This window comes from Ambystoma mexicanum, unplaced genomic scaffold (assembly GCF_040938575.1).
Source record: "Ambystoma mexicanum isolate Mex_15411 unplaced genomic scaffold, UKY_AmexF1_1 Mex_scaf4, whole genome shotgun sequence".
NCBI lineage: Eukaryota > Metazoa > Chordata > Amphibia > Caudata > Ambystomatidae > Ambystoma > Ambystoma mexicanum.
The window spans coordinates 8,457,145-8,473,810 of NW_027182455.1; positions in this window are offsets into that span (position 1 = coordinate 8,457,145).

Below are 16,666 nucleotides of genomic sequence, written 5' to 3' on the forward strand. Positions count from 1 at the left end.
GAGCTCGGGGGAATATTCTCTTTCCCTCGTTTTGACTTGTAGACTCCTTTCGCCTTGGGTTTCCCCTTCGGCTGGGGCGGCGTATTGGACTTGGCCAATGCTGCCCGTGCTTGAGACCGTGTGTAGGGTCGTTCGGCAGTGTCTCCTACGAGCCCTAAAGCTCTGAGATCATTACCTAATAAGACCTTTCCCGGGACGTTTCTCTGAATGCTCACTGGAATCCTGACTGCTGTACCATTTAAAGTTAGATTAACAGGGATCACGGGAAACATACGGAGGGGGCCGTCAGCCAACTTAGTGGGCATCAGAGTAGCTCTGGCAACTTCCTCTGAGTCTACCAAGGTAGAATCCACTACAGTTCGACTGCACCCACTATCCCTAAGAGCTGGAGTATCCACTCCATTGATCAGCACACTGTCTTTAAAGTAGTGCTTGGTATTATCCGGAATCCTAGCATACGCCTCTGCGACTTTAGGCTCCCAGGAACCCAGGGACACTAAAACTACCTCAGCCTCTATTCCGCTGGGAAATGAGTCTGAGGAGAAGGATGCTCCTGTAATCTCTTCTTCCTCGTAGGAGGAGAAGGCCAGATTAGCGGAGTGGACCCCCAAAGGTCTAACCTTACAACGGGGATCCCCCTTCACATGGTCAGTTGCTCCACAAGAAAAACAAGCCCCAGTGGGTCTGTTTACGTAGGGAGGCTTATTGTAACCAGAGTTCTGTTTCGGAGGCGCACCTCCACTACCCTGTGAGTTCTCTTGTGTCTTACCCTTGTTTTTCTTTTTGTGGCCCTTTTGGGAAGAAGATTTAGCAGATTCCCCACCCTCCATATCTTTGGACTTTTTCCCCTCCTCCTGCTTACCAGGATGAGTTTTGTCCTTATGGGACACTCGATGTGACACCCATAAGTCTGCTGCAATGGCCAGCTTCTTAGGATCTATCTCCTTCGAATCGGCCAAATGCTGCTTAAGCTCCGGGGAAGAAGAAGCAAAAATGTGTTCCAGCATGACCAGATTGATCATGCCTTTGAAGGTAGAAACCTTATAACCTTCGACCCAGCCAGTTAAGTTTTTCAAGGATTCAGCGACATAAGATACCCAAGTACCACCTTCCTTTTTCTTGTACTCTCTAAAACGCTTTAAATATTGGGCCGGAGTCTTCCCAAACTTTAAAATGAGAGTTTGCTTTAACATTGCGAAATCAGCCCGCTCAGCCTTCGACATTTCCATAATGGCACTGCAGCCAGAATGGGGCAGTCTACTGAGCAACCACGCAATCTTATCAGCATTGTCAACTTCCTGGACCTCGCATGCATACTCAAACGCATTCAGCCAGTCCATAATGTCATTCCTCTCTTCATACACACTGAGCAGATCTTCCGGAAACCGTGGATGAGAGGAAGCCCCAGACCCATGTCCAGGACCCTTGGATCCATTTGCAACCTGAAGCTTGGCCAGTTCCAACTGGTGATCCCTGTCTTTTTGTTTTTCTGCCTGTTCGATTTTTAGTTTGGCTATGCTGAATTCAAGCTCCTGCTGCCTAAACCGCAGCTCTTGCTTCTTGAATTCAAGCATAGCCTCCCCATCAGCACTGGCAGAGGAAACATTAGACAGCTCGTCCTCCCTGTCCTCGTGGTCGCGGTGGAACAGTGCGGCGGCAGAACCGTCGGTTCTACCAGTGAGAGCAGCCCCACCACCTTCCGCACTGTCCTCAGAAGTAATAGCGTCAAGCTGCGCTTCTTGCCACGCCACGATTCTTTGGATCATTTCCAATTTCGTGCCTTGAGAGGAAACACCTCTCGCCGCACACATCTTTTTCAGCGTTTCTGATTTGGAAGCATTTAAAGTTAACAACGTACTTGTTTCCATACTGTTTGATAGGACTATGGCCTTTTTAAAGTTATACTATAACAATTCACTACGTGTACTGTTTGGAATAACCTGAAATGCCTTAGTTCGAGCGCAACACTGGATACCTTCAGTCGTATCCCACCGCTGTACACCAATTCGTTAAGACGGATTTCTGAACTCTGTCCTGGTGGCGCAGAAGTTCAGAAGGCCAACCTAATTACTTGGAACAGGGTAACCTCTGGACAAGCCAGACCAATCAAGGTAGCGATCGCGGCGGTCAAGACTAGGTCTCAAGAGGGGTGAGGGTGACTGAAAGCCCGCAATGAGCACACAAAGCAAGAGCGCTTACAAACTACTCCAAACAGGTGTTATATCAAAAATAGATACACATTTATTTTAAGGCCTTTAAAACAATGACCGTAGCAAGAAAATCACAATATCACAATATTAAACCAACACATACCATATCAACACAATATATATACAAAATACACAGTCGCAAGCATTTAAAGCACGAAATATGTAGTCCACCTGAAAGGAAAGGAAAACAGGCAGTGCGATAACGCTTTTGACTCAGTTCGCCTTTAGAGGCACCTAACTAGATGGAAGTCCGAGCCCTGCGAAGAGTGGAGCCTTGTGCTCAAAGTACCTGCCACGCCGGTGCCAACGGGCAAAAGGGGAAGCTCTTCGGAGAAGTCAGGCAGTTCGGGTTAGTGCGCAGCAGAAGGAGAACAGGTTCCGCAACTCAAGCGCAGCCTCCACAGCAGGCAGTAGCAGAGCGCGAGTACGGCCAAAAGGGTGCTGTTTTTACACAGCAGGGAAAAGCAATGGGATACTGCAGGAGGGCGACCAGATCCTAGCTAAGCTACTCACCGGTCCCCGAAGCAAGCAGACCCAGGCTTCTCCACGTTTGTTTCAGCAGCTGGCAGGTTCAGAAGAGCAGGGAACGCCTCGTAGTCGTGTAGAGCAAAAAGACGTCCCAATTGACGAAACCAGCACAGTTTTGTTGCCGCAGCAGGACAACGGAGCGGCCGTGTGTATTCAAGCCAAATGTACACTCCTCCCTTCAGACTTGGGAACGCCAAGTGTACAAAGCGTGGGAGAGTGACAAGGACTCGAAATACAACACAACCTGGCGGCAGTTACAGAGCAGGACTCCCTTGTAAGCTGGTCAGTCAACTGGATGGCCCAGAGACACTTCCGAAGGCTTACTTGGCAGGAGATGATGAAGTCGCCGGGAATAAATGTTCCTGCTATTCCAAAGGTCGAAGCACCAGTACAGGCCTTCTGGTTCGATCCAAGGAGGAAAGGGTTTCACAGGACGACAGCAGTGCAAAGGAGGATTCCTTCAGCGGGTCACCAGCGATTCCTCGGTCCAGCCTCTGGGTTGCAGGATACTTGGCTCCTGTATTCCTTTGTTCGTGAGAACTCAGGAGATGGACATGGCAGTGGTGTTTCCAGCTCCCTCTTATCCACGGTTCCCTTCGCGCCAAAACGGAGGGGAGCCAATGGGAGATCCGCTCATCAACACACATACCATACGTGGACCAATCACGGACCACGGTGGTCCCAGGCATTCACAACACCCCAGACTCTCTGGCACCCAGGATGTGTATTGGGACCAGACATCCCAGCCCACACCCTGGAGGCACACAAACGACATGTAGAAGCCCGCGAAAGCAACCACGTTTCGCGGGAAAGTACATGCCCAAATAAGGAAGGCCCCGGGTCGTCTGACCTGGGGAAGGTGAAGGGAGCAAGACGGTCAGTGGACAAGACAAAGGAGCCTCGCGGCCTGGCCATTTTGGGAGCCAGGCCACCATTTTGGGTTCAGTGCAAAAACGTGCTCAGAACGCCAAAAGGAGCTCAAAATAAACAATACGATCGCTGCCACCATTCGAGTCCCTGAATGACTTGCACCGATCAAATACATTCCTAAAAGAGTATCTAGGGCCTGTAGAAGGCTAGAGACCCAAGAGAGCTGTAACTTAGCTTACAGTGCCCTCTTGTGTCGTGTTGCACTAAAGCTGCGACACGATAAAAGAAACTACGGGAAACCACGTTCCCCGGTACTGACTGTCTTAAGGGCATGTCAGTTTCCCCGTAAGAAAGGAGCGAAAGCCCAGAGAAGTGCGGCAGAAGGCTGTACTTCTCTGGCAAAGTCAAGAACAAGGTTAAAAACAATAGCAAAAAGTTTAGGGGTTGCCACATGGAAGGAAAATTCCCTACAATTACGAAATCTTTCCTAACAATATCCAACTCCTTCCCTTTCCAAACCTAAGAGCCTATCTATAGCATGAGATGTGATATCCAAGTCCTTCACATTCCAACCCTTAGACCCTTCCTACAGCATGCAATATGATATCTCAATGATTCTAATAACAAACCTGAGACCCGTCCTATAACATGAGATGGGATATCCAACTCCTTCCCATTCCAATCCTGAGACTCTTCCGATAGCAGAGATGTGATATCTCAATGCTTATACCAAACCTGAGGCCCTTCCTATAACATGAGATGTGATATCCAAATCCTTCCCGTTCCAAACCTGAGACCCTTCCTTTAGCATGAGATGTGATATCCAGCTCCTTCCCATTCCAATCCTGAGACACTTCCGATAGCATGAGATGTGATATCTCAATGCTTCTAATATCAAAACTGAGACCCTCCCTATAGCATGATATGTGATATCTAAGTCCTTCCCATTCCAATCCTGAGACCCTCCCTATAGCATGAGATGTGATATCCAACTCCTTCCCATTCCAATCCTGAGACCCTTCCTATAGCATGAGATATGATATCTCAATACTTCTAATACCAAACGTGAGATCCTTCCGATAACATGAGATGTGATATCCAAATCCTTCCCCTTCCAAACCTGAGACCCTCCCTTTAGCATGAGATGTGATATCCAACTCCTTCCTATTCCAATCCTGAGACTCTTCTGATAGCATGAGATGTGATATCTCAATGTTTCTAATACCAAACCTGAGATCCTTCCGATAGCATGAGATGTGATATCTCAATGCTTCTAATACCAAACCTGAGATCCTTCCTATAACATGAGATGTGATATCCAAATCCTTCCCCTTCCAAACCTGAGACCCTCCCTTTAGCATGAGATGTGATATCCAACTCCTTCCCATTCCATTCCTGAGACCCTTCTGATAGCATGAGATGTGATATCTCAATGCCTCTAATACCAAACCTGAGATCCTACCTCTAACATGAAATGTGATATCCAACTCTTTCCCCTTCCAAACCTGAGAGCCTTCCTATAGCATGAGATGTGATATCCAAGTCCTTCCCATTCCAATCCTGAGACCCTTCCTATAGCTTGAGATGTGATATCCAACTCCTTCCCATTCCAATTCTGAGACCCTTCCGATATCATGAGATGTGATATCTCAATGCTTATACCAAACCTGAGATCCTTCCTATAACATGAGATGTGATATCCAACTCCTTCCCATTCCAATCCTGAGACACTTCCTATAGCATGAGATGTGATATCTCACTGCTTATACCAAACCTGAGACCCTTCCCATAGCATGAGATGTGATATCCAACTCCTTCCCATTCCAATCCTCAGACCCTTCCTATAGCATGAGATGTGATATCTCAATGCTTCTAATATCAAACTTGAGACCCTACCTATAGCATGAGATGTGATATCCAAGTCCTTCCCATTCCAATCCTGAGACACTTCCTATAGCATGAGATGTGATATCTCAATGCTTCTAATACCAAACCTGAGACTCTTCCTATAACATGAGATGGGATATCCAACTCCTTCCCATTCCAATCCTGAGACCCTTTTGATAGCAGAGATGTGATATCTCAATGTTTATACCAAACCTGAGACCCTTCCTACGGCATGAGATGTCATATTCAACTCCTTCCCATTCCAATCCTGAGACCCTTCCTATAGCATGAGATGTGATATCCAACTCCTTCCCATTCCAATCCTGAGACCCTTCCTATAGCATGAGATGTGATGTCTCAATGCTTCTAATACCAAACCTGAAATCCTTCCTATAACATGAGATGTGATATCCAACTCCTTCCATTCCAATCCTGGACCCTTCCTATAGCATGAGATGTGATATCTCAATGCTTATACCAAACCTGAGACCCTTCCTATAGCATGAGATAAGATATCCAACTCCTTCCCATTCCAATCCTGAGACCCTTCCTATAGCCTGAGATGTGATATCTCAATGCCTCTAATACCAAACCTGAGATCCTTCCTCTAACATGTAATGTGATATCCAACTCCTTCACTTTCCAAACCTGAGAGCCTATCTATAGCATGAGATGTGATATCCAAGTCCTTCCCATTCCAATCCTTAGACCCTTCCTACAGCATGCAATATGATATCTAAATGATTCTAATAAAAAACCTGAGACCCGTCCTATAACATGAGATGGGATATCCAACTCCTTCCCATTCCAATCCTGAGACACTTCCGATAGCAGAGATGTGATATCTCAATGTTTATACCAAACCTGAGACCCTTCCTATAACATGAGATGTGATATCCAACTCCTTCCCGTTCCAATCCTGAGACCCTTCCTATAGCCTGAGATGTGATATCTCAATGTCTCTAATACCAAACCTGAGATCCTTCCTCTAACATGTAATGTGATATCCAACTCCTTCACTTTCCAAACCTGAGAGCCTATCTATAGCATGAGATGTGATATCCAAGTCCTTCCCATTCCAATCCTTAGACCCTTCCTACAGCATGCAATATGATATCTAAATGATTCTAATGAAAAACCTGAGACCCTTCCTTTAGCATGAGATGTGATATCCAGCTCCTTCCCATTCCAATCCTGAGACACTTCCGATAGCATGAGATGTGATATCTCAATGCTTCTAATATCAAAACTGAGACCCTCCCTATAGCATATGTGATATCTAAGTCCTTCCCATTCCAATCCTGAGACCCTTCCTATAGCATGAGATGTGATATCTCAATGCTTCTACCAAACCTGAGACCCTTCCTTTAGCATGAGATGTGATATCCAACTCCTTCCCATTCCAATCCTGAGACCCTTCCTATAGCATGAGAGGTGATATCTCAATACTTCTAATACCAAACCTGAGATCCTTCCGATAACATGAGATGTGATATCTCAATACTTCTAATACCAAACCTGAGATCCATCCTATAACATGAGATGTGATATCCAAATCCTTCCCCTTCCAAACCTGAGACCCGCCCTTTAGCATGAGATGTGATATCCAACTCCTTCCCATTCCAATCCTGAGACCCTTCTGATAGCATAAGATATGATATCTCAATGCTTCTATACCAAACCTGAGATCCTTCCGATAGCATGAGATGTGATATCTCAATACTTCTAATACCAAACCTGAGATCCTTCCTATAACATGAGATGTGATATCCAAATCCTTATCTTCCAAACCTGAGACCCTCCCTTTAGCATGAGATGTGATATCCAACTCCTTCCCATTCCAATCCTGAGACTCTTCTGATAGCATAAGATATGATATCTCAATGCTTCTATACCAAACCTGAGATCCTTCTGATAGCATGAGATGTGATATCTCAATACTTCTAATACCAAACCTGAGTTCCTACCTCTAACATGAAATGTGATATCCAACTCTTTCCCCTTGCAAACCTGAGAGCCTTCCTATAGCATGAGATGTGATATCCAAGTCCTTCCCATTCCAATCCTGAGACCCTTCCTATAACATGAGATGTGATACCCAACTCCTTCCCATTCCAACCTGAGACCCTTCCTATAGCATGAGATGGGATATCCAACTCCTTCCAAATCCAATCCCGATACCCTTCCGAGAGCATGAGATCTGATATCCCAATGCTTCTACCAAACCTGAGACCCATACTATGGCATGAGATGTGATATCAAACTCCTTCCCATTCTAATCCTGAGACCCTTCCTATAGCTTGAGATGTGATATCCAACTCCTTCCCATTCCAATTCTGAGACCCTTCCTATACCATGAGACTTGATATCTCAATGCTTCTAATACCAAACCTGAGACCCGTCCTATAACATGAGATGTGATATCCAAATGCTTCCCCTTCCAAACCTTAGACCCTTCCTTTATCATGAGATGTGATAGCCAACTCCTTCCCATTCCAATCTTGAGACCCTTCCGATATCATGAAATGTGATATCTCAATGCTTCTAATATCAAACTTGAGACCCTCCCTATAACATGAGATGGGAATATCCAACTCCTTCCCATTCCAATCCTGAGACCCTTCCGATAGCAGAGATGTGATATCTCAATGCTTATACCAAACCTGAGATCCTTCCTATAACATGAGATGTGATATCCAACTCCTTCCCATTCCAATCCTGAGACACTTCCTATAGCATGAGATGTGATATCTCACTGCTTATACCAAACCTGAGACCCTTCCTATAGCATGAGATGTGATATCCAACTCCTTCCCATTCCAATCCTGAGACCCTTCCTATAGCATGAGATGTGATATCTCAATGCTTCTAATATCAAACTTGAGACCCTCCCTATAGCATGAGATGTAATACCCAAGTCCTTCCCATTCCAATACTGAGACACTTCCTATAGCATGAGATGTGATATCCAACTGCTTCCCATTCCAATCCTGAGACCCTTCCTATAGCATGAGATGTGATATCTCTATGCTTCTAATACCAAACCTGAGATCCTTCCTCTAACATGAAATGTGATATCCAACTCCTTCCCTTTCCAAACCTAAGAGCCTATCTATAGCATGAGATGTGATATCCAAGTCCTTCACATTCCAACCCTTAGACCCTTCCTACAGCATGCAATATGATATCTCAATGATTCTAATAACAAACCTGAGACCCGTCCTATAACATGAGATGGGATATTCAACTCCTTCCCATTCCAATCCTGAGACTCTTCCGATAGCAGAGATGTGATATCTCAATGCTTATACCAAACCTGAGACCCTTCCTATAACATGAGATGTGATATCCAAATCCTTCCCGTTCCAAACCTGAGACCCTTCCTTTAGCATGAGATGTGATATCCAGCTCCTTCCCATTCCAATCCTGAGACACTTCCGATAGCATGAGATGTGATATCTCAATGCTTCTAATATCAAAACTGAGACCCTCCCTATAGCATGATATGTGATATCTAAGTCCTTCCCATTCCAATCCTGAGACCCTCCCTATAGCATGAGATGTGATATCCAACTCCTTCCCATTCCAATCCTGAGACCCTTCCTATAGCATGAGATATGATATCTCAATACTTCTAATACCAAACGTGAGATCCTTCCGATAACATGAGATGTGATATCCAAATCCTTCCCCTTCCAAACCTGAGACCCTCCCTTTAGCATGAGATGTGATATCCAACTCCTTCCTATTCCAATCCTGAGACTCTTCTGATAGCATAAGATGTGATATCTCAATGCTTCTAATACCAAACCTGAGATCCTTCCGATAGCATGAGATGTGATATCTCAATGCTTCTAATACCAAACCTGAGATCCTTCCTATAACATGAGATGTGATATCCAACTCCTTCCCATTCCATTCCTGAGACCCTTCTGATAGCATGAGATGTGATATCTCAATGCTTCTAATACCAAACCTGAGATCCTTCCGATAGCATGAGATGTGATATCTCAATGCTTCTAATACCAAACGTGAGATCCTTCCGATAACATGAGATGTGATATCCAAATCCTTCCCCTTCCAAACCTGAGACCCTCCCTTTAGCATGAGATGTGATATCCAACTCCTTCCCATTCCAATCCTGAGACACTTCCTATAGCATGAGATGTGATATCTCACTGCTTATACCAAACCTGAGACCCTTCCTATAGCATGAGATGTGATATCCAACTCCTTCCCATTCCAATCCTGAGACCCTTCCTATAGCATGAGATGTGATATCTCAATGCTTCTAATATCAAACTTGAGACCCTCCCTATAGCATGAGATGTAATACCCAAGTCCTTCCCATTCCAATACTGAGACACTTCCTATAGCATGAGATGTGATATCCAACTGCTTCCCATTCCAATCCTGAGACCCTTCCTATAGCATGAGATGTGATATCTCTATGCTTCTAATACCAAACCTGAGATCCTTCCTCTAACATGAAATGTGATATCCAACTCCTTCCCTTTCCAAACCTAAGAGCCTATCTATAGCATGAGATGTGATATCCAAGTCCTTCACATTCCAACCCTTAGACCCTTCCTACAGCATGCAATATGATATCTCAATGATTCTAATAACAAACCTGAGACCCGTCCTATAACATGAGATGGGATATTCAACTCCTTCCCATTCCAATCCTGAGACTCTTCCGATAGCAGAGATGTGATATCTCAATGCTTATACCAAACCTGAGACCCTTCCTATAACATGAGATGTGATATCCAAATCCTTCCCGTTCCAAACCTGAGACCCTTCCTTTAGCATGAGATGTGATATCCAGCTCCTTCCCATTCCAATCCTGAGACACTTCCGATAGCATGAGATGTGATATCTCAATGCTTCTAATATCAAAACTGAGACCCTCCCTATAGCATGATATGTGATATCTAAGTCCTTCCCATTCCAATCCTGAGACCCTCCCTATAGCATGAGATGTGATATCCAACTCCTTCCCATTCCAATCCTGAGACCCTTCCTATAGCATGAGATATGATATCTCAATACTTCTAATACCAAACGTGAGATCCTTCCGATAACATGAGATGTGATATCCAAATCCTTCCCCTTCCAAACCTGAGACCCTCCCTTTAGCATGAGATGTGATATCCAACTCCTTCCTATTCCAATCCTGAGACTCTTCTGATAGCATGAGATGTGATATCTCAATGCTTCTAATACCAAACCTGAGATCCTTCCGATAGCATGAGATGTGATATCTCAATGCTTCTAATACCAAACCTGAGATCCTTCCTATAACATGAGATGTGATATCCAACTCCTTCCCATTCCATTCCTGAGACCCTTCTGATAGCATGAGATGTGATATCTCAATGCTTCTAATACCAAACCTGAGATCCTTCCGATAGCATGAGATGTGATATCTCAATGCTTCTAATACCAAACGTGAGGTCCTTCCGATAACATGAGATGTGATATCCAAATCCTTCCCCTTCCAAACCTGAGACCCTCCCTTTAGCATGAGATGTGATATCCAACTCCTTCCCATTCCATTCCTGAGACCCTTCTGATAGCATGAGATGTGATATCTCAATGCCTCTAATACCAAACCTGAGATCCTACCTCTAACATGAAATGTGATATCCAACTCTTTCCCCTTCCAAACCTGAGAGCCTTCCTATAGCTTGAGATGTGATATCCAAGTCCTCCCCATTCCAATCCTGAGACCCTTCCTATAGCTTGAGATGTGATATCCAACTCCTTCCCATTCCAATTCTGAGACCCTTCCTATACTATGAGACTTGATATCTCAATGCTTCTAATACCAAACCTGAGACCTGTAATATAACATGAGATGTGATATCCAAATCCTTCCCCTTCCAAACCTTAGACCCTTCCTTTATCATGAGATGTGATATCCAACTCCTTCCCATTCCAATCCTGAGACCCTTCCGATATCATGAGATGTGATATCTCAAAGCTTCTAATATCAAACTTGAGACCCTCCCTATAGCATGAGATGTGATATCCAAGTCCTTCCGATTCCAATCCTGAGACCCTTCCTATAGCATGAGATGTGATATCTCAATGCTTATACCAAACCTGAGACCCTTCCTATAGCATGAGATGTGATATCCAACTGCTTCCCATTCCAATCCTGAGACCCTTCCTATAGCATGAGATGTGATATCTCTATGCTTCTAATACCAAACCTGAGATCCTTCCTCTAACATGAAATGTGATATCCAACTCCTTCCCTTTCCAAACCTAAGAGCCTATCTATAGCATGAGATGTGATATCCAAGTCCTTCACATTCTAACCCTTAGACCCTTCCTACAGCATGCAATATGATATCTCAATGATTCTAATAACAAACCTGAGAACCGTCCTATAACATGAGATGGGATATCCAACTCCTTCCCATTCCAATCCTGAGACTCTTCCGATAGCAGAGATGTGATATCTCAATGCTTATACCAAACCTGAGACCCTTCCTATAACATGAGATGTGATATCCAAATCCTTCCCATTCCAATCCTGAGACACTTCCGATAGCATGAGATGTGATATCTCAATGCTTCTAATATCAAAACTGAGACCCTCCCTATAGCATGATATGTGATATCTAAGTCCTTCCCATTCCAATCCTGAGACCCTCCCTATAGCATGAGATGTGATATCCAACTCCTTCCCATTCTAATCCTGAGACCCTTCCTATAGCATGAGATATGATATCTCAATACTTCTAATACCAAACGTGAGATCCTTCCGATAACATGAGATGTGATATCCAAATCCTTCCCCTTCCAAACCTGAGACCCTCCCTTTAGCATGAGATGTGATATCCAACTCCTTCCTATTCCAATCCTGAGACTCTTCTGATAGCATGAGATGTGATATCTCAATGCTTCTAATACCAAACCTGAGATCCTTCCGATAGCATGAGATGTGATATCTCAATGCTTCTAATACCAAACCTGACATCCTTCCTATAACATGAGATGTGATATCCAAATCCTTCCCCTTCCAAACCTGAGACCCTCCCTTTAGCATGAGATGTGATATCCAACTCCTTCCCATTCCATTCCTGAGACCCTTCTGATAGCATGAGATGTGATATCTCAATGCCTCTAATACCAAACCTGAGATCCTACCTCTAACATGAAATGTGATATCCAACTCTTTCCCCTTCCAAACCTGAGAGCCTTCCTATAGCATGAGATGTGATATCCAAGTCCTTCCCATTCCAATCCTGAGACCCTTCCTATAGCTTGAGATGTGATATCCAACTCCTTCCCATTCCAATTCTGAGACCCTTCCTATACTATGTGACTTGATATCTCAATGCTTCTAATACCAAACCTGAGACCCGTAATATAACATGAGATGTGATATCCAAATCCTTCCCCTTCCAAACCTTAGACCCTTCCTTTATCATGAGATGTGATATCCAACTCCTTCCCATTCCAATCCTGAGACCCTTCCGATATCATGAGATGTGATATCTCAAAGCTTCTAATATCAAACTTGAGACCCTCCCTATAGCATGAGATGTGATATCCAAGTCCTTCCCATTCCAATCCTGAGACCGTTCCTACAGCATGAGATGTGATATCTCAATGCTTCTAATACCAAACCTGAGACCCTTCCTATAACATGAGATGGGAATATCCAACTCCTTCCCATTCCAATCCTGAGACCCTTCCGATAGCAGAGATGTGATATCTCAATGCTTATACCAAACCTGAGATCCTTCCTATAAAATGAGATGTGATATCCAACTCCTTCCCATTCCAATCCTGAGACACTTCCTATAGCATGAGATGTGATATCTCACTGCTTATACCAAACCTGAGACCCTTCCCATAGCATGAGATGTGATATCCAACTCCTTCCCATTCCAATCCTGAGACACTTCCTATAGCATGAGATGTGATATCTCAATGCTTCTAATACCAAACCTGAGACTCTTCCTATAACATGAGATGGGATATCCAACTCCTTCCCATTCCAATCCTGAGACCCTTTTGATAGCAGAAATGTGATATCTCAATGTTTATACCAAACCTGAGACCCTTCCTACGGCATGAGATGTCATATTCAACTCCTTCCCATTCCAATCCTGAGACCCTTCCTATAGCATGAGATGTGATGTCTCAATGCTTCTAATACCAAACCTGAGATCCTTCCTATAACATGAGATGTGATATCCAACTCCTTCCCATTCCAATCCTGAGACCCTTCCTATAGCCTGAGATGTGATATCTCAATGCCTCTAATACCAAACCTGAGATCCTTCCTCTAACATGAAATGTGATATCCAACTCCTTCACTTTCCAAACCTGAGAGCCTATCTATAGCATGAGATGTGATATCCAAGTCCTTCCCATTCCAATCCTTAGACCCTTCCTACAGCATGCAATATGATATCTCAATGATTCTAATAAAAAACCTGAGACCCGTCCTATAACATGAGATGGGATATCCAACTCCTTCCCATTCTAATCCTGAGACACTTCCGATAGCAGAGATGTGATATCTCAATGTTTATACCAAACCTGAGACCCTTCCTATAACATGAGATGTGATATCCAACTCCTTCCCGTTCCAAACCTGAGACCCTTCCTTTAGCATGAGATGTGATATCCAGCTCCTTCCCATTCCAATCCTGAGACACTTCCGATAGCATGAGATGTGATATCTCAATGCTTCTAATATCAAAACTGAGACCCTCCCTATAGCATGATATGTGATATCTAAGTCCTTCCCATTCCAATCCTGAGACCCTTCCTATAGCATGAGATGTGATATCTCAATGCTTCTACCAAACCTGAGACCCTTCCTTTAGCATGAGATGTGATATCCAACTCCTTCCCATTCCAATCCTGAGACCCTTCCTATAGCATGAGAGGTGATATCTCAATACTTCTAATACCAAACCTGAGATCCTTCCGATAGGAATGGGAAGGAGTTGGATATCACATCTCATGCTATAGGAAGGGTCTCAGGTTTGGTATAAGCATTGAGATATCACATCTCGTGCTATAGGAAGGGTCTCAGGATTGGAATGGGAAGGAGTTGTATATGACATCTCATGCTATAGACAGGGTCTCAGGTTTGGAAAGGGAAGGAGATGGATATCACATTTCATGTTAGAGGTAGGATCTCAGGTTTGGAATTAGAGGCATTGAGATATCACATCTCATGCTATCAGAAGGGTCTCAGGATTGGAATGGGAAGGAGTTGGATATCACATCTCATGCTAAAGGGAGGGTCTCAGGTTTGGAAGGGGAAGGATTTGGAAATCACATCTCATGTTATAGGAAGGATCTCAGGTTTGGTATTAGAAGCATTGAGATATCACATCTCATGCTATCATAAGGGTCTCAGGATTGGAATCGGAAGGAGTTGGATATCAAATCTCATGTTATAGGAAGGATCTCAGGTTTGGTATTAGAAGCATTGAGACATCACATCTCATGCTATAGGAAGGGTCTCAGGATTGGAATGGGAAGGAGTTGGATATCACATCTCATGCTATAGGAAGGGTCTCAGATTTGGTATAAGCATTGAGATATCACATCTCATGCTATAGGAAGGGTCTCAGGATTGGAATGGGAAGCAGTTGGATATCACATCTCAGGCCATAGGAAGGGTCTCAGGTTTGGTATAAGCATTGAGATATCACATCTCTGCTATCGGAAGGGTCTCAGGATTGGAATGGGAAGGAGATGGATATCCCATCTCATGTTATAGGAAGAGTCTCAGGTTTGGTATTAGAAGCATTGAGATATCCCATCTCATGCTATAGGAAGGGTCTCAGGTTGGAATGGGAAGGAGTTGGATATCACATCTCATGTTATAGGAAGGATCTCAGGTTTGGTATTAGAAGCATTGAGACATCACATCTCGTGCTATAGGAAGGGTCTCAGGATTGGAATGGGAAGGAGTTGTATATGACATCTCATGCTATAGACAGGGTCTCAGGTTTGGAAAGGGAAGGAGATGGATATCACATTTCATGTTAGAGGTAGGATCTCAGGTTTGGAATTAGAGGCATTGAGATATCACATCTCATGCTATCAGAAGGGTCTCAGGATTGGAATGGGAAGGAGTTGGATATCACATCTCATGCTAAAGGGAGGGTCTCAGGTTTGGAAGGGGAAGGATTTGGAAATCACATCTCATGTTATAGGAAGGATCTCAGGTTTGGTATTAGAAGCATTGAGATATCACATCTCATGCTATCATAAGGGTCTCAGGATTGGAATCGGAAGGAGTTGGATATCAAATCTCATGTTATAGGAAGGATCTCAGGTTTGGTATTAGAAGCATTGAGACATCACATCTCATGCTATAGGAAGGGTCTCAGGATTGGAATGGGAAGGAGTTGGATATCACATCTCATGCTATAGGAAGGGTCTCAGATTTGGTATAAGCATTGAGATATCACATCTCATGCTATAGGAAGGGTCTCAGGATTGGAATGGGAAGCAGTTGGATATCACATCTCAGGCCATAGGAAGGGTCTCAGGTTTGGTATAAGCATTGAGATATCACATCTCTGCTATCGGAAGGGTCTCAGGATTGGAATGGGAAGGAGTTGGATATCCCATCTCATGTTATAGGAAGAGTCTCAGGTTTGGTATTAGAAGCATTGAGATATCCCATCTCATGCTATAGGAAGGGTCTCAGGTTGGAATGGGAAGGAGTTGGATATCACATTTCATGTTATAGGAAGGGTCTCAGGATTGGAATTGGAAGGACTTGGCTATCATATCTCATGCTATAGGAAGGCTCTCAGGTTTGGAAGGGGAAGGAGTTGGATATCACATTTCATGTTAGAGGAACGATCTCAGGTTTGGTATTAGAGGCCTTGAGATATCACATCTCATGCTATAGGAAGGGTCTCAGGATTGGAATGGGAAGGAGTTGGATATCACATCTCATGTTATAGGAAAGATCTCAGGTTTGGTATTAGAAGCATTGAGACATCACATCTCATGTTATAGGAAGGGTCTCAGGATTGGAATGGGAAGAAGTTGGATATCACATCTCATGCTATAGGAAGGGTCTCAGGTTTGGTATAAGCATTGAGATATCACATCTCATGCTATAGGAAGGGTCTCAGGATTGGAATGCGAAGGAGTTGTATATGACA